The following is a 22,303-nucleotide window of genomic DNA, read 5'->3' on the forward strand; positions in this document are numbered from 1 at the left end:
TCTGGAGGGGCAAAACCATCGTAACCGGAGAGTCACCAATGTCAACCTGTCAATTTATTCCTGTAATCTCCGAAAGCACTTCACAAGGGGAATTGGACAATGAGGCGTAGGTTAGGGCAGGAAAGTGAAGTCCTGGTTGGTGAGGAACACTTTCAGATGATTGAGTGGGCTACAGTAAGGTTAGTTCTTTCGAGAGAGTTTCAAAGGATAGGATATGTTGGCTGAAAGCTTGTGCCACCAATGGAGGGTGAGGAATGAGATCAGTGTTGGAACAGCGAAGGATGTAAGTGGGTATGTAGTGCTGCAGGAGGATGTAGAGTCCGGGTCAGGATATGAAGCTGAAACAGGATAGAGTCGGCTGGGTGCGTGGAGAGTGTGCATCTAAGGCTGAATGAAATCGGATATTGCAGTTTGTTATTAAGTGTATATAGAATAACACAGCTCTTGTACTCCTGTGATATATTTATAGATGAGTTTTTCATTTGGCCGTGTGGGGGTACTGGGAAGAGAGTGTGGGGCCTCGCTGAGCGCTGTCATCATGGAAATGGCAAGGAGGTGAGGTGCTTGGCCTGTGAATCGTGGTGCGAGAGAATGAGTGCTCAGTTGGCAAGGACAATAAATAGACTCTTGGTTCTTTTACCTGCAGCTGAAACCAACTGTCCTTTTGTTTTCCCAGCCAGAGCTTCACGCTCCTGAGCGATTGTTTAATTTGATGAAGTTCAGTTGACATTTATTACTTTTTAAACTGTTGTTGCGACCCCCTGGGCTGGCGCGCGGTCAATTCCAACCTCACTTGACCCGGAGTCGCATCGCAGGTGAAATGAGATTTTATTTAGTACCCAGCCTTGGTTCAGCTAAATTGACTAGTCACCAGATGTGTAAAATTTAAGCACAAGTAACCTTTGATTATTGACAGTAACTGTAATTAAATGGGCCAAAAATGTTACTGACTATGTAATAACTCCTTTCCCAACTCCCCCTTCCTATCTACCCTCATTCCCTAGGCACAAACAGGCAAACGATACAGAGGGGGAAGGGTGGTTGAAAGGAAAGGAAAATATGAAAAAAATAAAAGGATAAAGGGTCTTTGATGCAGATGGATGTTTAGGCCTTCAGTTGGGTACTTTCTTTTCCTTCAGCTTGTAATGATCTTAACTTCAGTCAGACTCGAGGAGGCAGCAGGCAACCGGCAGCAGAGAGAGGGAGAAACACAACTCCACTTCCTTCGAGGGTCTGGAGGCTTCTGGCATGTTCTCTTTGAGAAAAACCACCTGGCAGGAACCAATTGCTGACTGTTGTCGGGCAGAACACTGTCCCTTGCCAACCCAATGGTTGCCAGTTAGCCAATTGAACTGACTGCCTCCAAAACCGGTTCCTACGACTCCATCGACGCTGACGAGTCTGGTTTCTCCTCTCCAAAATACAAAACCTAGGAACACACTGTCCTGGCAAACACTCTTCTGCTTAAAGGCACATCCCGATAACGGATTCACAGACCAAAATAATAAAGGAAAAGAAATGGCAATAAAGGACATAAACAGGAAGTAGGAATGTGAAATCTTGCCATGTCATTTTTTCAGCAAGTAGCTTTTAAAAAGAGATCTGAACTTCCAGTCACCGGGCACGAACAGAGACCGGAACAGAAAGTTGTGAATCTTTGGAATTCTCCACCCCAGAAGGTTTTTGAAAGCTTAGTCATTGAATCTAAAGGAATCAGGTCATATGGGGATTAGACGAGAAAGCTGGAGTTGAGGTTGGTTATCAGCTGTGGCCGGTGTTTATGTATTTACATTGTGGACCTTGTGTTGCCCTACTATGTATTTTCTTTTATTTCCTTTTCTTTTCATGTACTAAATGATCTGTTTGAGCTGCTCGCAGAAAAATACTTTTCACTGTACCTCGGTACACGTGACAATAAACAAATTCAAATATTGCATGGTAGTGCAGTTTCGAGAGTCTATGTAGGCTACTCCTCCTATTGTGCTCTTTTTTTTAAAATTTAGAGTACCCAATTATTTTTTTTTCTCTCATTAAGGGGCAATTTAGCTTGGCCAATCCACCTACCCTGCACATCTTTTTTAAATTTAGAGCACCCAATTCATTTTTTCCAATTAAGGGGCAATTTAGCGTGGCCAATCCACCTACCCTGCACATCTTTGGGTTGTGGGGACGAAACCCACGCAAACACGAGGGGAATGTGCAAACTCCACACGCACAGTGACCCAGAGCCGGGATCGAACCTGGGACCTCAGCGCCGTGAGGCAGCAGGGCTAACCCACTGTGCCACCGTGCCGCCCTTACCCTGCACATCTTTGGGTTGTTTGGGTGAGACCCACGCAGACATGGGGAGAATGTACAAACTCCACACGGACAGTGACCCAGGGCCGGGATCTAACCCGGGTCCTCGGCGCTATGAGGCAGGAGTGCTAACCACTGCGCCACCGTGTCTCCCTATCTTATGCTCTTACGGAAAGTTCAAGTCGTTCCCGAGTGTGCATGTATGAGTGCAAAAGTGTGTTCACCTGTGCGTGTGCGATTTAACATGTGAGCGTGATTACGTGTGCCCCATACCGAAAGGAGGGGGCAGAGAGTTTGTGAAGACATTGGCCAGATGTAGCCGAGCACAGAAGCACAGGACAAAATGATCTGCCCTGTAAGCGCACACAACGCAACCCTTCGGAAAAGAAAAATCTAATAAAGGAGAAGGTAAATAAACATGAAGAGCGAGAAGCCCTGTCCAGTTCTGGTTGGAAGCCCAGCTTCAGATGGTTTGCTTTGAGTGCGTGGCTTTGGATGAACTTGCCTCGCATGGAGACTAGCCTGACCCACTTATTAAAGACTTAAATAACAACTTGTGGCAGAAGATATTTCTCAGCTAACTGCGAAGCCTGCTTCCCCTGCTGTTTTCAGACTCTTGGAGAGCAGGATCACCCCATTGCTCTCCAAACAATGGCTGAAACCAGCAACAGGAATGTCCTCGCTTATTTCCCCCAAACTGCTTGTTTATTTTATAAACTGCAGCAAATTCCTTTTTTTGTTCTTTTTGAAGGTTTTATTAATTTGTTTTTATAGATCGCTGGGTATTCAGCCCAAATCCAAGTGCAGTCTGTACCCTTTGACCTCCTTGTCCTGCTGCCAGCTTTTCCTCCTCCTCAATAATTACAGGGGAAGACCATTTGCCCTTTCCCTTATTTGCTTAAGGTAGCAACTTTGCTGCTGCTGCCCCCCGGCATGCGTATGCTCTCTCCCTCCCTCCCCATTCTTCCTTGTTTTGGTCCATTTGTGGCCCTTATCAGGGATTGTTAACTAGTAGCAAGACGCTGCAAGTGGTAAAGAAGCATTGCGCTGTGTTACAGAAAGCTGGTATCTGTGTGTGTGTCTGCCTGTGATTAGACTTGATGGCCAAACATATGCGACCCTCTCCTTAAGGTGCTGCACAGGCAGACACCCCCCCCCCCCCCCCCCCCCCCCCCAACATGCCAACATGCCTCCTCCACTGGCCCCATATCCGCAGGGCCGCCTCCACTACCGGGCTGGTGGATTACCTGGCCGGCGACAGTGGTAGGGGAGCCGTGACCAGGGCTGCCAAACTGGTGCCCCTTATCATGGCTATATTTGCCGCCAAGTAGTAGTTGATCAGACTCGGCAATGCCAGTCCCCCCTCGCTGTGGCTCCTTTCAAGCATCGCTTTCCTCACCCGCGGGGATTTTCCCGCCCAGACAAAGCTCATGATGATTTTGTCAGTCCTTTTGAAGAAGGACCGTGGGATAAAGATCGGGAGGCACTGGAAGATGAACAGAAATCTCGGGAGGATTGTCATCTTTACAGTCTGCACCCTCCCCGCCAGTGACAGCGGGAGTGCATCCCATCTCCGAAACTCCCTCTTCATTTGTTCCACCACCCTAGTCAAATTTAACTTATGCAACCTGCCCCAGTCACGTGCCACCTGTCTCCCCAAGTACCGGAAACTTTCCTCCACCAGCCTAAATGGCAGCTCCTTCAGTCTATTCTCCTGGCCCCTTGCCTGCACCACAAACATCTCACTCTTGACCATATTTAATTTGTACCCTGAAAACCGGCCGAACTTCCTCAATGTTTCCAGTATATTTTCCATCCCGGCCAGTGGGTCCGACACGTACAGGAGCAGGTCGTCCGCATAGAGAGAGACCCTATGTTCCACCCCCTCCCTAGTCATTCCCTTCCACCCCTTCGCAGCTCTCAACGCCATCGCCAACGGCTCTATGGCCAGCGCGAATAGCAACGGGGAGAGTGGGCACCCCTGCCTGGTCCCGCGGTGTAGTCTGAAATAATCTGACATCCTGTTCGTCCTAACGCTAGCTTTTGGGGCCTGGTTCAATAGTCTGGACCCAATTAACCAGTCCCTCCCCGAACCCAAACCGTCCAAGCACCTCCCACAAATAGCCCCACTCCACCCGGTCGAAGGCCTTCTCAGCGTCCATTGCCACCACTACCTCCGCCTCCTTGCCCGTCGGGGGCATCACAATCACATTAAGCAATCTTCTCAAGATAGCTGTCAGCTGCCTGCCTTTCACAAACCCTGTCTGATCGTCCCCAATCACCTCCGGTATGCAGTCCTCAATTCTAATCGCCAGGACCTTGGCCAGGAGCTTGGCATTTACATTGATCAGGGAGATTGGCCTGTATGACCCGCAGGATTCAAGGTCCTTGTCCCGCTTCAGTATCAGCGAGATGGTGGCTTGCGACAACGTCGGTGGCAGGGTCCCTCTGTCCCTTGCCTCATTAAAAACCCTCGTCAGGACCGGTCCCACTATCTCCGAGAACTTCTTGTAAAACTCTACTGGATATCCATCCGGTCCCGGGGCTTTCCCCGACTGCATGGCCTTTAGGCCCCCCAATACCTCCTCCGCTTTAATCGGGGCCCCCAGCCCGTCCACTAGTCCCCTGCCTACTTTTGGTAAGGTTTGTCCATCCAGGAACCTATTCATCTCCTCCGGCTCTTCCGGGGGTTCTGAAGTGTACAGCTTACTATAGAAGTCCCAAAATACCATATTCAGTCCTGCCGGGTCCTCCACTCTGCTCCCCTCCCCATCAACCACTCTACTTATTTCCCTGGCCGCCTCCCTCTTCCTGAGTTGCTGCGTTAGCAATCTACTGGCCTTCTCCCCATGCTCATACACCACTCCCCACGCCCTCCTAAGTTGTTCCACGGCCCTACTCGTGGATAGCACCCCCAGTTCCGCCTGCAATCTCCGTCTCTCCCTGAGTGGGTCCTCCCCCGGGGACCCCGCATGCTCCTCGTCTATCCGGTGAATTTCCCTAACAAATCTGTCCATTTCTGCTCTGTCCACCCTGACCCTGTGACCCCGAATTGAGATCAGCTCCCCCCTCACTACTGCCTTCAGCGCCTCCCACAGGGTCGCTGCTGAAACCTCCCCCGTATCGTTCACCTGCAAGTAATTTTCCATATACTTCCGAAGTGTCTCACATATCCCCTCCTCCGACAACAGTCCTACGTCTAACCTCCATTGCGGACGTTGGTAATTCGCCCCCCCCGACCTGCAGGTCCACCCAGTGCGGGGCATGGTCCGAGATAGTGATTGCCGAGTATTCCGTATTCTTTACCTCCCCCACACAGTCCCTGCTCACGATAAAAAAAATCAATCCTAGAATATACTTTATGAACATGCGAATAAAACGAGTAGCCCCTTCCCGTCGGCTGTCTGGCTCTCCATGGGTCCACAGTCCCCATTTGCTCCATGAACCCTTTCAGCTCCCTTGCCATTGCTGGGAGTCTGCCTGTTCTGGGACATGACCGGTCCAGCCCCGGGTCAAGGACCGTATTAAAGTCTCTCTCTCTCCCCCCCCCCCCCCCCCATTAGCAACCTACGCGAGTCTAGGTCCGGGATCTTCCCCAGCACTCTTGATAAAGTCAACGTCGTCCCAGTTCAGCGCATATATGCTCACCAGCACCACTCTTCTCTCCTCCAGCTTGCCCCTTACCATAAGGAATCTTCCCCCGCCGTCTGCGACTATGCCCTCCGCCTCACATTGAACCCGCTTATTGATCATAATTGCTACCCCCCTGGACTTCAAATCCAAGTCCGAGTGGAAGACCCGGCTGATCCAGCCCTTCCTTAGCCTAGTCTGCTCGGACACTTTCAGATGTGTCTCCTGCAACATAATTACGTCCGCCTTTAGAGCCCGCAAATGCGCGAACACACGTGCCCTTTTAACTGGCCCATTTAGTCCCCTGACATTCCAGGTGATCAGCCTGGTTGGGGGCACAACCCCCCCCCCCCCCCCCAGCAACATCTCCTGATAACCCCACCGCTGCCATTCACTGGCTGTATTCTCACCCCACCTGACTCCCTTGACTAGCCAATCTGCTAGCCCGGTGACTCATCGCTCCGGCGCCCCCTTGTCTCACTCCCATTGTTTCCCCGACCTCATCTCCCCACTCCCCAGCACACCATCCCCCACTCCGACCCACTGGAGCAGTCTCACTAAGATGGGAAAGATCAAACGATGTAAACATCAAACAGCAACGCGAGGCTGCTCCAGGTACGATACAGTTCCAGCTGTGTACACAGAAAAGTGTTAACCCACGTCCCTTTCTGAGCACCAAAAAATATATATATAACACCGCAATAACCCAGTACCCGTACATCCCCCATCCGAAACAAACATAAAAACCATAGACATAAATGAAATAAAAGCCCCCAACCAACATCTTTAATCCCCACTGCTGACCGGCCACCCTTTTGTTACAATACAGGCTCCAGCGCACTCAGAGAGCCCAACAAAAGGTACCCACCACAACAGAAGAAAAAAAAAGAGAGAAAAAAAAGCAACAGAAAAAAAAGGAAAAAGACCATTCGAAAGGGGGGGTGGGGGGAAATACCCTCCCCCCACAGGCGAAAATTGCCCACAAGAAAATACACCACAAGGCACCTTTAACGCAGTAAACAGTCAACCTGCAGTCCAGGCACAGTAAGCGTCCCTTCAACCAGTAATTCACGGACCCTAGCTTGCGTCCGTGGGTCCTTTTTTCGTGACCAGCCCCTGATCCCTCACAAAGTCCATCGCTTCTTCGGGCTCGGAGAAGTAGTGGTGTTGTCCCTGATGCGGAACCCAAAGACGGGCCGGGAAGAGCAGACCAAACTTCACGTGCTTTTTGAACAACACCTCCTTAACTTGTTTAAAGGCTGCTCACTGCCAGGCCACCTCCTGGCTTAGGTCCTGGTAAATGCGAAGGACACTGTTATTCCACATGCTGCTCTTAGCGCTCTTTGCCCACTGCTGCACCCGCTCCTTCTCCACAACCTGTGGAACCTGATCACCATCGGACGGGGGGGGGCCTCCCCGGACGCACCTGTCGCGCCTGTATTCTGTGTGCCCCCTCCAGCTCCGGCGGTCGCGGACAGGCTTCAGCCCCCATCAGCTGCATCAACAAGTCCGCCACGAACGCTGTGGCATCAGCTCCCTCCGCCCCCTGCGGGAGGCCGATGATCCTCAGATTTTGTCTACGGGCTCTATTTTCCAGCTCCTCTACTCTGTCCAACAGTCTTCTCTGTCTCTCCTTCAACCCGTCGACTTCTAGCGCAGCAGTCGTCTGTGCGTCCGCCTGCTCCTCCACCGCCTCCCCCAGCTCCTTAACTTTTTCGTCCTGGGCATCCAGTCTCTGGTTCAGCTGATCCACTGCCTTCTGAAGTGGGTCCAAGTTATCCCGCTTCAACGACTCAAACCTGCTCTTTATCACCTGCAGCATGTTTTCCAGCGCCTGCTGGATCGCCGGGTCCAAGATCCGCAGGTCCGCCGTCTTTGCTCCCGGGTCAGCTTCCCCTGCACCTTGCCTTTGTCCCTTCCCCTCCCGTTTGCGCTGCTTTCTGCTCTCCCGCAGTTCCATGCCGCTCTGCTCGCTCCTTAGTCCCCCATGGCCGTCCTTTCACAGCCCCGCAAAACCGGGGAACCAGGTCCTCAAATCCCGCCGGAGTAAGAGCCCACGAATGTGCGGTTCACTCACTCATTGCCGCCACCGGAAGTCATTCACTCCCTTTATTGTCTCCCATCAGATCACCTTTACCTTTACCACTTGAGTATTTCTCATGTCCCCAGTTTCTATCCCTCACCGGCTGAAACTGATGTTGGAAACCAATCTTTGATTTATGAACTAATTCATAATCATCTGCCATTTCTGCTACTAATCTCGCAGTTTTAACCCTCTGATCTTCCACATGAGTTCTCACTACATCAGGAATTGAATTTTTAAACTCCTCCAAAAGTATAATTTCTCTGAGAGCTTCATACGTTTGATCTATTTTCAAAGCCCTTATCCACTGAGAACTTCATACGTTTGGTCTATTTTCAAAGCCCTTATCCACCTATCAAAATTACTCTGTTTGAGCCTTTCAAACTCCATGTATGTTTGACCAAATTATTTCCTTAAATTTCTAAACCTTTGTCTGTAAGCTTCAGGCACTAGCTCATATGCACTTAAGATGGATTTCTTCACCTCCTCATACGTCCCAGATACCTCCTCCGATAGTGATGCAAACACGTCACTCGCCCTACCTACCAGCTTTGTTTGAATCAGTAATACCCACATGTCCTGTGGCCATTGCATTTGTTTAGTCTCAAATGAAATGAAAAAGGCTTCTACCTCCTTCTCGTCAAACCCTGGCAATGCTTGGACATATTTAAATAGATCCCCACCACGTCTTCGACTATGACGCTCTGTCTCATTATCCTCATCCATCTCCTCCAACTGTACTTGTCCCTTTGCGTCTGCGAATTTTAACTGATTTTCATGTTTCAGAGCCATTTTCCGAGGTTCAAACTCTCTCTTTTTCCCTTTCCTCTCTATCTCTTTCTTTGTTTGTTTCTTCTTTTCTTTTTCCTCTCTATCTCTTTCTTTTTCTTTCATTGAATATTCAAGCCGCTTTAATTCTTTTTCATGTTCAAGTTGCTTTAATTCTTTTTCATGTTCAAATTGCTTAATCTGCAACTGGAGCTTTGCCATATGTAATGAGTCAGAATGTATCACAGGCAAACGTAAATGCGCAGATACCGCGTTAAGTACCTCATCTTTTCACATTTTGTCAGGTAATGTTAACTGCAATGCTTTTGCCAAACCTAACAATCTGCTTTTAGTTTCTGTCCGTAAGGTATCACGTGTTACCGCGTCCACCCCCAAAATTTCCGAGTCTCCGAAAGAGCAATTGTTCACAACACTCTCCCCACTTAAACTAAAATACCATACTGGAAAAGCAACAATCCTTCACTGTCTTTTAGTTCCCAAAAGCCAATCCAATAGATTGATTTTTATCCCCCTCGAGCCCCCAATTGTTATGGGCGAGGTCTTTTCAGAACCCAAAATATATCATGGAGTTCAACCAACCTCCCCTTTTAATGGATTGTTGCTTTTGAAGCACACGGCTTGTTCCCCAGGTGTGGTATTACAATTATGGACACGTGGTTTTTAACACAAAACAATGTTTATTCCATGACCTCAACATAACCTTTTAAATAAACATTGGATCACTTAACACCCCTTACTTCAAAGATAACCCCGAAACTAATACAACACTAAATAATCCCTCAAAATGTTCCTTTAAACATTCAAAAGACTTCACCTTTAACAACAGACATGAGGTTACATTCAATATATTTATAGTCTTTGGATTTGCAGACATCCACAGACCAGCTCTGTGTTTTCTTCCTGCAGCTCTTTGCAAAACACACAGACTCTCCCAGCTTTCTCCTCAAACTGGCTTTTTCCTTTCAAGCAGCTCACTGCAAACCAGCCAGGCACCTTTTAGCTGCTCTCTCCCAAAACTGAAACTAAAAACTTCAAAATGGCTGAGCTAAAGCCCAGCTCCACCCACACTCTGACATCACTGCATTTCTTAAAGGTACATTGCGTAAACATCCATTTCTTAAAGGCACTCTCACATGACACTCGGGACATCCCAAAGTGCGTGACAGACAGCGAAGCAAGTGTATTCATTTTTGTAATGTAGGAAATGTGACACGACAAATCTTTTTGTTGACAAAGGCTAATAATGGCCATGACACTGGGGAGAACTCCTCTGCCCTTTCAGTATATCCCTGAGATCCTTTAGGCCTGTCTAAGACAGATCACAGGGTCTTGATTTATGAAGTTACAAAATGCAGGAACTGGCTATTCAGCTTGTAAGATCCACGCAGTGTTTATGCTTCACATCTCATTCGAAAGGTGGCAGCTCCAGCAGTCCAGTGCTCCCTTCGAGTATTGCACTGAGATGTCCGCTTTCATTGTGGGGTTCACATTCTTGAGTGAGACTTGAACCTCCTGCTCAGAGGTTAGAGAGGTCACACAGAATTGTTACGGTGCGGAAGGTCATTCAGCCCCTCATGTCTGCACTGGCATCATGACTTTGTGCCATTCCCCTGCCTTTACCCTGTATTCCTACATATCGTTTCCTTTCAAGTAATCATCTAATGCCCTATTGAATGCCTCGATTGAACCACACTTCCAGGCCATGCATTCCAGACCCAAACCACCCATTGTGTGAATAAAGTTTTTCTCATATCACGTTTGCTTCTTTTGCAAATCGTTTTAGTTCTTGCCCTCGTTCTTGATTGTTTTAAGAGAGGGAACAGTTTCTCCCTGTCTACTCTGTCTCTCTCCCTGTCTACTCTGTCTCGCTCCCTCGTGATTTTGAACATCTCTATCAAATATCCTCTTAGCCGCCTTCTCTCAAAGGAGAACAGTTCCAACTTCTCCAAGCTATCCTCATAACTGAAGTTTCTCATCCCTGGAACCGCTCTTGTAAACCTCTTCCACACTCTCGCTAATTGGCTCACATCCTTCCGATAGTAAGAAGTTTTACAACACCAGGTAAAAGTCCGATAGGTTTGTTTCGAATCACCAGCTTTCGGAGCATTGCTCCTTCCTCAGGTGAAGGAGCCTGAGGAAGGAGCAGTGCTCCGAAAGCGAGTGATTCGAAACAAACCTGTTGGACTTTAACCTGGTGTTGTACGACTTCTTACTGTGCTCACCCCAGTCCAACGCCGGCATCTCCACATCATCCTTCCTATAGTGTGGCACCCAGAACTGTACACAGTACTCCGCTGGGGTCTAACTAGTGTTTTGTACAAGTTCAGCATAACCTCCTTGCTCTTGTACTCTATGCCCCTATTAATAAAGCTCTATACTTTATTAACTGCTCTCCACCTGTCCTGCCACCTTCAATGATCTATACACACACACACCCAGGTCCCTCTGCTCCTGCACACCCTTTAGAATTTCACCCTTTGTCTAATGTTGTCTCTCCATGTTCTTCCTACAAGAATGCATCACCTCACACTTCTCCTCATTGAACTTCATCTGCCACCTCTTTGCCCACTCCACCAACTTGTCTCTCTCCTTTTGAAGTTCTACATTGTCCTCTTCACAGTTTACAATACTTGCAAGTTTTCCATCATCTGCATACTTTTGACATTGTCCCCTGTACCAAGATCTAGATCATTAATATATATCAGGAAAAGCAAGGGTCCCACTACCGACTCCTTGGGACCATCACCACAAACCTTCTTTCAGCCCAACGAAATATCCATTGACCATTGCGCTATGCTATCCTATTATTCAGCCACTACAGTCTCTTTTATTCCATGAGCTATAACTTTTTTCAAGTCTGTTGTATGGCCCTGTATTGACTGCCTTTTGAAAGTCCATGTACACCACATCAACAGCATTACCCTCATTGACCCTTTTTGTTACCTCTTCAAAAAATCTCAAGTTAGTTAAACACTATTTCCCCTTTAGAAATCCATGTTGGTGCTTCCTAATCAAAGCACATTTTTCCATGTGACTATTAACCATTCTCGAATAATTATTTCCAGAAGCTTGTCCACTGTTGATAAGCTGACTGGCTTGTAGGGTGGCACGGTAGCACAATGGTTAGCACTATTGCTTCACAATGCCAGGGACCTGGGTTCGATTCCTGGCTTGGGTCACTGTCTGTGCGGAGTCTGCACGTTCTCCCCGTGTCTGCGTGGGTTTCCTCCGGGTGCTCCGGTTTCCTCCCACAAGTCCTGAAAGACGTGCTTGTTAAGTGAATTGGACATTCTGAATTCTTCCTCGCTGTACCCGAACAGGTACCGGAGTGTGGCGTCTAGGGGCTTTTCACAGTAATGTGTTAATGTAAACCTTCTTGTGACACGAAGAATGATTATTATATAAATGCGGGGGCTATCCTTACAACCTTTCCTGTGTAATTCTCCAGTCTTCTGGAACCTTCCCTGAGTCCAGGGAATACTGGAAGATTATGGCCATCACTCCTGCAATTTCCATTCTCACTTCATTCATATCCATGGGAGCATCTCATCCGGTCTGAGTGCCTGGTCAACTTTCAGTATCAACAGTCTATTCAACGCATCCTCCTGATCGATCTTGAACTGTTTTAGGGACAGTTTCCTCATCTGTCTCTAAGTAGCATCTACCTCTTTGGTAAAGACTGGAAGGATAGGGGGGTCTGCACTGGCTATTTCTTTCTCATGCTGAGATTCTCAGCCGATTGTCAGGTGCAGGCCAGGCAGAGATAATCTTGTGCGATATTAACATTCCCGTTGCCATCTTTTACTGGTGAGCAAGAGAAGAATCAGGAAGACCATTAAATGAGCAGTATGAATGGAGCTGTGGGCAAATATTGAGCTGCATCTTTGTAACGTATCCTCTCATTTTTTTGTTTGAAATGTGTCGATAATTTGTTTTAAGTGCATGGCTAATTTATTTTTAATTGAACACACTTGTGGCTTAAGGACTTGTGGCTTGCCGCATGGCCACACATCTTAGAGGAATCATAAGATAAAGGTAAAACAAAGGTAATTCTGAATCCACCTGAGGAAGGAGCAGTGCTCTGAATGCTAGTGATTCGAAACAAACCTGTTGGACTTTAACCTGGTGTTGTAAGACTTCTTACTGTGATTCTTAAAGATAGGGGACTTATATCTACATAGAATCAACCTTATATCTCAAACATTTGAAATCACTTTACCTACAATGTATATTTGTTGCTGTAGATTAATGGTAATGTATTGACTTGGGAAGCAGTTTAGAACACTTACAGCACTTAGACTGAGCCCTTAAGAAGGTAGACAAGCTTAATAACTGCTCCTGTACTTTGTATGTTGCATGCTTTAATGTTCCTGTAATTGTCAAACACTGTTATCTTTTGTGTAAGCAATGCCACTGGGGATCTGCTAACTAGTAAAAATAAGACCTCCATGTTGCACCTGTTGATTGGAAAATTTAAATATCATACTTCAGAAAATAGAGTCATGTGCGTAAGCTGCCGTAGCAACAGGAAATTCCTTAATGATACAGGAGTCAGAATATTTTTGTCGCATCCAATTGGCATTGAGCTATATTTAGTTAAGAGCCATTAGAGTTCATGTCCTTAAAGTGAGACAGCTTCACCCTAACAGTGGAATACAACACCACAGAATACACAACTGGTGCACCAGTTACCAGATACTATTTATTAAAACTCTTGAGATCAGGAAACCCAATCATTGACCTGGAGCCTAAACTTTACACCTGTCCTCTACTCACTATAGTTACTTAGATTTGCTTTCTAAGCCTAATGATCTTAAGGAGACTGTCCAGTCAGCAGCTGAACATCACAGCTGTGCAGTTAAACCCAGATAGCCTTTAAACAACCCCAGGAAAATGGGTCATTTTCAGATTCCTCCAAGGCCTTGCCCCTCCTGATTCTTGTAACCTCCTCCATTCCATATCCTTTCAACATCTCTGACCTCCATATCCATTGCTCCATCATTGGTGGTTGTGTCTTCAGCTGCCTAAAACTCTTAGCCCCTCTACTTCTCTCTCCACTATTAAGGCATGCCTTAGCCCCTCTACCTCTCTCTCCACTATTAAGACATGCCTTAGCCCCTCTATCTCTCTCTCCACTATTAAGACATGCCTTAGCCCCTCTATATCTCTCTCCACTATTAAGACATGCCTTAGCCCCTCTATCTCTCTCTCCACTATTAAGGCATGCCATAGCTCCTCTACCTCTCTCTCCACTATTAAGACATGCCTTAGCCCCCTCTACCTCTCTCTCCACTATTAAGACATGCCTTAGCCCCCTCTACCTCTCTCTCCACTATTAAGACTTCCCCAAAGAACATTAGTGAACCAGATGGTCGATGTCACGAACTAGTAGTTTCAGGATCACCATTACTGACAACTTTTAATTCAAAATGTATCCAACCGCTGCGTTGGGGTTTGAACTCATGTCTCTGGATCATTGTACCAGGTCTCTGGATTACTTGTCCCCTAACGTAGCCACTTTGCGACTGTTCCCAAGTATTTTGTACCTGTATCTATTGAACTGATGAGATGAGAAATAAATGAATCTCAAACTGAAGGTGGTAATAGTGAACCCAGATTCATGGCCCATCGTGTTGGTATAATTGGTCTTGGATTGAGTTGAGTGGCAAAACTGCTGAAAACAGCTCAAAGAAGTGATTGGTCAAAGCTGAGGGGGAGAGATCAACAGCAGAACATTGGAACAACATAATGTGGTGTCTTTGGCCTGCTGTGCACATTCCCCTAATGTCTCCCTTTGCAGTGGCAGCTTCGTTGTCAGGGTGGGAAGTGAGAAGGATAATGAACCCTGACAGGTAGTCCAGAATAACTTTTAAAGTGGATGAATGCATGCTGTTGTAATATTCAAAATGTATTCCTGCCTCACTCTGAGCCTAATTATGACTGGCTCTTGTCGGCTCCTGTGCATGGAAATATGGACTGAATAAAAGGAAATATTTCGCTCCTGTTTAGACCTGTACAGCTTGCGTGTTTTTCAGTGCCTGCTCCTGTACATATGCAAAACATATAAATGGAAACCATTCATCCCAAGCAATACTAGGCTATATTTAAATAAGAATTCGGATTTCTTCTTGCATCCTGGCCAATGTTTATCCTACAACCAGCACTGTTAAAATAAATTGTCTGATCAAGTCGAAGCCTCGACTTGGTGGGCAGAATTCTCATCGGAGTCAGAAGGTGGTGGTTTCAAGTATCCTCTACAGACATTAGAACACATAATCTAGGCAAACACTTTGAGTGCCGTACTAAGGGAGCACTGCACTGTCTTAGATGACTTCTTTCACGTCTTTAACAAAAGGACCCACTTGCTTATTGATATGGAGTAAAAGATCTCATGGCATTATTCAAGGAATAATGTGGGCAGAACGGTAGCACAGTGGTTAGCACAGTTGCTTCCCAGCTTCAGGGTCCCAGGTTCGATTCCCGGCTTGGGTTACTGTCTGTGCTGAGTCTGCACTTTCTCCCCATGGCTGCGTGGGTTTCCTCCGGGTGCTCTGGTTTCCTCCCACAGTCCAAAGATGTGCAGGTTAGGTGGATTGGCCCTTAGTATCCAAAAAAGGTTAGGTGGGGTTACTGGGTTGCGGGGATAGATTGGAAGTGTGGGCTTTGGTGGGGTGCTCTTTCCAAGGGCTGGTGCAGACCCGATGGGCTGAATGGCCTCCTGTAAATTCAATGAATATAGGATAGGGTGGAAGTGAGGGCTTAAGTGAGTCGGTGCAGCCTCAATGGGCCGAATGGCCTCCTTCTGCACTGTATGTTCTATGCTATGTTCTTCCTGCCAAAATGAAGCACTTCAAGTTTCTCTGCATTTAACTTCATCTGCCACCTGTCTGCCCTTCCACTAACCCGAGTTCTACATCAATGGTGGGCAACCTGCAGCTCGGGGGCCACATGCGACCCATCAGAGTTCTGAGTGTGGACCTCGAGACATTTTGTTAACTGTTGACTGTTGCCATGTGCAGGGTTGCCACATTCCACTGGTTTTCATCCACGTAGCTTTTTTTTTTGACGGAAGGGATACACATGTAAAGCGAGGGCAAATGAAGTGAGGTGCGTGCTTATTGCTCACAACATTGAGCCGTGTGTTCCCCCTCTGTCCAATCAAGCGTAATTTTTTTTATTTACCATTTGAAGTTGCTGACAGTTGTATTAATGTATGAATGAGCAAGCATTTTCGATAACTTGTTATGAAATATTCAGCGTATATTAAATGTATTCAATCTTATTCAAGGGTTATGGTTAGTGAACATACTGTAGACACACAGAAATAACAGGCGACCAGCATTCAGGGGAGGGGGGAGCGCACTGGGGACCGTGCTTTGCAGAGATATGCAAATTATAATGGGGGGGGGGGGAGTTCAATTATCGGGGGAGGGGGAAAGGTGGGGAGGGAAAGGGAGAGAGGGAATGAGAGACAAACCCCTTCAGGGTGCCATAAAGTCTGGATTCTTCTGCCCAAAATGCAAAACATTATAACACGGTGTACTATTTTGACACTTTGAGTTCCTTGCTTCCTATTCTAGATTTAAAAGTATGTCTCTATTAACGATCCATGGATCAAAAACGATAAAGACAAAATAAAAGAAATAGGAACTAAGGGAATTCACAGAACGGGCCCTCACACCGATTTCATGGGTGAGGCCCATTGAGATGAAGGAGAGCCACTCGTGAGGCCCACTCGCCTAGGTTGCCCATCACTGCTCTATTCCTTTCTTCCTCAAATGGGTGTCCCCTTAAAAGGAGTAAAAGCATCCCCTTAAAATGAGTACAGCAACAAAATACAGGAGGACATTAATAAACTTGCAGAATAGAAAAATCATTGAGAAATGACATCCAGTATAGATAAATGCTATGTTGGACATTTTGATAGAAAGAGTAACCAATTCAGCCAAGGCTGAATCGCAAAGCCCAAGTTACCTAATCCAAACTTGGGGAGGAGATGTGAATGACATTCACCACAAAGAGAAGTGTCTTTCCCAGTTATGTGTTTACAATCTGTCAAATATGGGATGGAAACACAAATTCTGGTTGACTTCACATGTTCAAGGTTTAGCCACTGCGGTACATTACCGGGAGAGGTCGGTGGAAACTGCGGATCAGGGGACGGAGTGAGCAAAGAGATCGGAGACCTGCTTGATCATTTCTCCAAACAACAGTACAGAGCCAAGGAGGCCAACTGCAAGGGAATTGAACCAGCTCTTCCTACCGGGCATTTTAAAAAAAAATCAACAACGGGCTGCAGTTGGATTTTAAAATTTACAAAAGAATTTCCAAGATGGTGCTGGAGCGTAGCGACTCGCTGTGAGCTCTTCCCTGCAGATCCTCTTCCTACATCTTTTAGAACCATTATTATAGTATGCCCCATAACTATTAATTATTATAGTATGCTCTATGTATTTATGTATCGAGCAATCTGCCAGATTGTACACAGAACAACAATTTTCACTGTACCTCGGTACACGTGACAAATCAATAAATCAATAAAAAGACAGGTCACCTTTTGCTTGGAATGTTCAGGTCTGGGTAGGCTGGAGGAAAAAAGGTACCTGGAGTATAAATACAGCACTAAATGTTGGACCACAGGTTAGCAAGGTCATTAAAAAAAAATCAAACCAAGCTACAGGATTTATTTCTAGAGGGACAGTATTGAAAATTAGATAAGTTATTCTAAGCCTCAAACCTTGGTAGATGACACAGGAGTATTACTACAAGTTCTGATCGCCAGATCAAAACAAGCATATCAAGGCACTGGAGTGGGTGCAAGGAACACTTACAAGGATGATACCCGATACCAGTGGGTAATAATCTTTATTGACACAAGTACGCTGCCATTAACGCTGTGTCATGTGAGAGTACCTTTAAGAAATGGGTGTTTATAAATGGGTATGTATAGAAATATCTGTAGTGAGAGTACCTTTAAGAAATGGGTGTTTATAAATGGGTATGTATATAAATATCTGTAGTGAGAGTACCTTTAAGAAATGGGTGTTGAAGAAATGTATCTTTAAAAAATGGGTGTTTATTCCTGCAGATATGTCAGAGTGGTTGGAGCTGGGCTGTCTGTCAGCTTTTTACTTTCGTATTAGGCTGTTTGCTGCAGGGTGTGTTTTAGTTTAGTTTTCAGAGCTGGATAGCTGCAGTCACAGCCTGAAGGGGCATTAGTCTCTCTCTCTGTAATCTAAAAACTGTAAATCAATCCTTTGGTGATTTAAAACTAATAACTGCTCTCAGTAGTGACTTTAACCTGATGTGCTTCTGTTAAAGGTTTTGTTTTTAAGTCTTATGGATGTTAAAAGGAAAGCTTAAAGGATTACTTAGTGTTGTAGTCGTTGGGGGTTGTATTTGAATTAATGGTTGCTAAGATGTTCACTATGTTTTAAAAAGGTTAACGTTCATAGAATAAACATTGTTTTGCTTTAAAAAATACTTTTCGATTTCTGCTGTACCACACCTGTAGAGTGGGCCGTGTGCTCCCCATACCACAATCTAGTAAAAGTTGTGGGTCAGGTGAATTCCATGATACACTTTCGGGTTCTCTAAACCCTGGCCCATAACAACTGCAATGAAGTTACTGTGGAAATCCCCTAGTTGCCACACTCCGGCGCCTGTTCGGGTACACTGAGGGAGAATTCAGAATATCCAATTCACCTAACAGCACGTCTTTCGGGACTTGTGGGAGGAAACCGGAGCACCCGGAGGAAACCCACGCAGACACGGGGAGAACATGCAGACTCCGCACAGACAGTGACCCAAGCCGGGAATCGAATCTGGGACCCTGAAGCTGTGAAGCGACAGTGCTAACCACTGTGCTACCATGCTGCCCATCAGAAATGCTTTGCAGTGTGGCCTTGCCATTGTTGACCATGTCCTCAGAACAAACTTAAAAATGAATGGGAGAAGAGATGAAAAAGGACTGGACCCAAACGAAGAACGGAGCTACATATTTTTAATCAGTATTGAAACTGTTCAATAACAACGATCTTCATGAAGTCTGCAAGCCCAATGCCCATTACACAGAATGATTGTCACAAGCAGAGGATTCTGGGTGGAGGGAGAGGGGAAGGGGTGGATCTCCCATGACCTCATTTTAAAAAGGGACAGGCCTCTGCTGTGCAATCTGGTCCTGATTCTCAGACCGAAGTGGAGGGGAACCGAGGCAATGTACAACTCCCCACAGTGATTACTGTCCTCGTGATGGATTGTGTGTGCGTATGTGAGCAATGCAAACCATATTTTGAGTAAAAGGATTGCTCTGCGGGGGCAAATTTGATGTGATTTATACTTGTCTGGAGATTGAAACAAGCGCAAGCTCATTTGTGAATATGGTTTGGTTATGAGATCATTCTCGCACAATGTAAATCCTACCAGGGCCATTCCCATTGAATATCCCCTTTTATCCAATGCAGCAGAGAATATGACTCAGGGCAGCACGGTGGCACAGTGGGTTAGCACTGCGGCCTCACGGCGCCGAGGTCCCAGGTTCGATCCCGGCTCTGGGTCACTGTCCGTGTGAGTTTGCACATTCTCCCCGTGTTTGCGTGGGTCTCACCCCCACAACCCAAAGATGTGCAGGGCAGGTGGATTGGTCACGCTAAATTGCCCCTTAATTGGAAAAAATGAATTGGGTAAACTAAATTTGAAAAAATAAGAGAATATGACATCTGAACATGAAAATGTAGAGAGCTTTGGTGCTTCCGAACAGGCACTGACGTCGCCCCTTTTGTCTCTCTGGGTCATTTTATAAATTTCTAATATAATACGGGTAACCAGTATCAGCCAGTGCCAAATTCCTCTTAAAAGTAGTGCCCTCTGCTGAGTTAGGAACAGGAAGAGGGCATTATGCCTGTCCTGCTTGCTTATTTTTCAGTAAGGGTATGGTCATTCCCAGTTCCATGTACCCAACTCTGCTGTGTTCTTTGATCCCCTTGCCATACAATATCTATCAATTTCAGTTCTCAAATCTCCAATTGATTTCCAGCATCCATAGTGGGGTGCGGAGTGACCGAACGCCAGCCATCAGGCCTCTCGTCCAAACCATAAAAACCCATTGGAAAATGGATTCTCTCAGGGCCAAGAAAGCCAATAAACAGGACAAGAAACAGGAATAAAGCAGCTGATCATTGAAGACTAGACAGGGTAGATGCAGGGAAGATGTTACCAATGATGGGTGTGTCCAGAAACAGGGGTCACAGCCTGAGGATTCAGGGTAAACCATTTCGGACAGAGATAAGGAGACATTTCTTCACAGAGAGCGTGGTGAGCCTGTGGAATTAATTACCACAGGAAGTAGTTGATGCTAAAACTTTGAATATATTCAAGAGGCGGCTGGATATTGCACTTAGGGAGAATGGGATCAGAGGCTATGAGGAGAAAGCAGGCTTAGGCTATTGAGTTAGATGATCAGCCATGATCGTGATGAATGGCAGAGCCGGCTCGTTCAGTATTGGGGTCTGTTTCTGTGCTGAGTTCAGTATTGGGGTCTGTTTCTGTGCTGAGTTCAGTATTGGGGTCTGTTTCTGTGCTGAGTTCAGTATTGGGGTCTGTTTCTGTGCTGAGTTCAGTATTGGGGTCTGTTTCTGTGCTGAGTTCAGTATTGGGGTCTGTTTCTGTGCTGAGTTCAGTATTGGGGTCTGTTTCTGTGCTGAGTTCAGTATTGGGGTCTGTTTCTGTGCTGAGTTCAGTATTGGGGTCTGTTTCTGTGCTGAGTTCAGTATTGGGGTCTGTTTCTGTGCTGAGTTCAGTATTGGGGTCTGTTTCTGTGCTGAGTTCAGTATTGGGGTCTGTTTCTGTGCTGAGTTCAGTATTGGGGTCTGTTTCTGTGCTGAGTTCAGTATTGGGGTCTGTTTCTCTCTGTGCTGAGTTCAGTATTGGGGTCTGTTTCTGTGCTGAGTTCAGTATTGGGGTCTGTTTCTGTGCTGAGTTCAGTATTGGGGTCTGTTTCTGTGCTGAGTTCAGTATTGGGGTCTGTTTCTGTGCTGAGTTCAGTATTGGGGTCTGTTTCTGTGCTGAGTTCAGTATTGGGGTCTGTTTCTGTGCTGAGTTCAGTATTGGGGTCTGTTTCTGTGCTGAGTTCAGTATTGGGGTCTGTTTCTGTGCTGAGTTCAGTATTGGGGTCTGTTTCTGTGCTGAGTTCAGTATTGGGGTCTGTTTCTGTGCTGAGTTCAGTATTGGGGTCTGTTTCTGTGCTGAGTTCAGTATTGGGGTCTGTTTCTGTGCTGAGTTCAGTATTGGGGTCTGTTTCTGTGCTGAGTTCAGTATTGGGGTCTGTTTCTGTGCTGAGTTCAGTATTGGGGCCTGTTTCTGTGCTGAGTTCAGTATTGGGGTCTGTTTCTGTGCTGAGTTCAGTATTGGGGTCTGTTTCTGTGCTGAGTTCAGTATTGGGGTCTGTTTCTGTGCTGAGTTCAGTATTGGGGTGTGTTTCTGTGCTGAGTTCAGTATTGGGGTCTGTTTCTGTGCTGAGTTCAGTATTGGGGTCTGTTTCTGTGCTGAGTTCAGTTTTGGGGTCTGTTTCTGTGCTGAGTTCAGTATTGGGGTCTGTTTCTCTCAGACCTGCACTGATTTCATTGATTGAATGTTTTGTTCTGAGCAGCAGGGAGTTGGATTTTATTGTTCCTTTGTGCAATGTTTTTGCCGATCATTTTACTCCGAGCCAGATTCCACTGTTTTTCTTTGTGTAATAGTGACCAGCGACGCCTTCTTTTAATATTGTTTCTGTGTCAAGTTAAACCCCCTCAGCACTTTTGGCTCGGAATACAGTAAGTTTTGCAGCTGCACCCAAATTCATCCAAGAAAACAGTGAATCCTGTCAGCACTGAAGCCTCACATATTGCTTCCCCTCTGTGTGGCACGTCAGTTCAACACAATATCATTATCTTCAAGCATACACTTGGCATCTGGAAGTTCTTTATTTCAAATGTTATGCTGAAGCTAAGGAATATTGGTGATGGCATGAAAGGATTTTTGTTTGACACATCAGTTCAGCAAAGCTCCCTCTGCCCTCCCATCAAACACTCCCAGGACAGGTACAGCATGGGGTTAGATACAGAGTAAAGCTCCCTCTACACTGTCCCCATCAAACACTCCCAGGGCAGGTACAGCACGAGGTTAGATACAGAGTAAAGCTCCCTCTACACTGTCCCCATCAAACACTCCCAGGACAGGTACAGCACGGGGTTAGATACAGAGTAAAGCTCCCTCTACACTGTCCCCATCAAACACTCCCAGGCTAGGTACAGCACGGGGTTAGATACAGAGTAAAGCTCCCCCTACACTGTCCCCATCAAACACTCCCAGTAATCCATGACCATGGACCACACTGCGTGGATGAGAGATTGGAGATGGGCTGGGTCCAGTGCCCCCCATGGAGACTGGACACAGCCCTCCTCGCTGACGAAGTGTTATGTGAAAGAATATCGCAGGCCATTGATGGGTATGTAACCTGCAACT

At 46.4% G+C, this 22,303-nt stretch overlaps 1 protein-coding gene across 4 annotated transcripts in view; it reads left to right on the plus strand.

Moving 5' to 3' along the window:
* The window catches only part of ttll5 (tubulin tyrosine ligase-like family, member 5), a 602,008-nt gene that overhangs the window by 118,692 nt on the left and 461,013 nt on the right, over positions 1-22,303 (plus strand). The gene's annotated exons all lie outside the window — the stretch shown is intronic.

Source organism: Scyliorhinus torazame, chromosome 2, assembly GCF_047496885.1.
Source record: "Scyliorhinus torazame isolate Kashiwa2021f chromosome 2, sScyTor2.1, whole genome shotgun sequence".
NCBI classification, from domain to species: Eukaryota; Metazoa; Chordata; class Chondrichthyes; order Carcharhiniformes; family Scyliorhinidae; genus Scyliorhinus; species Scyliorhinus torazame.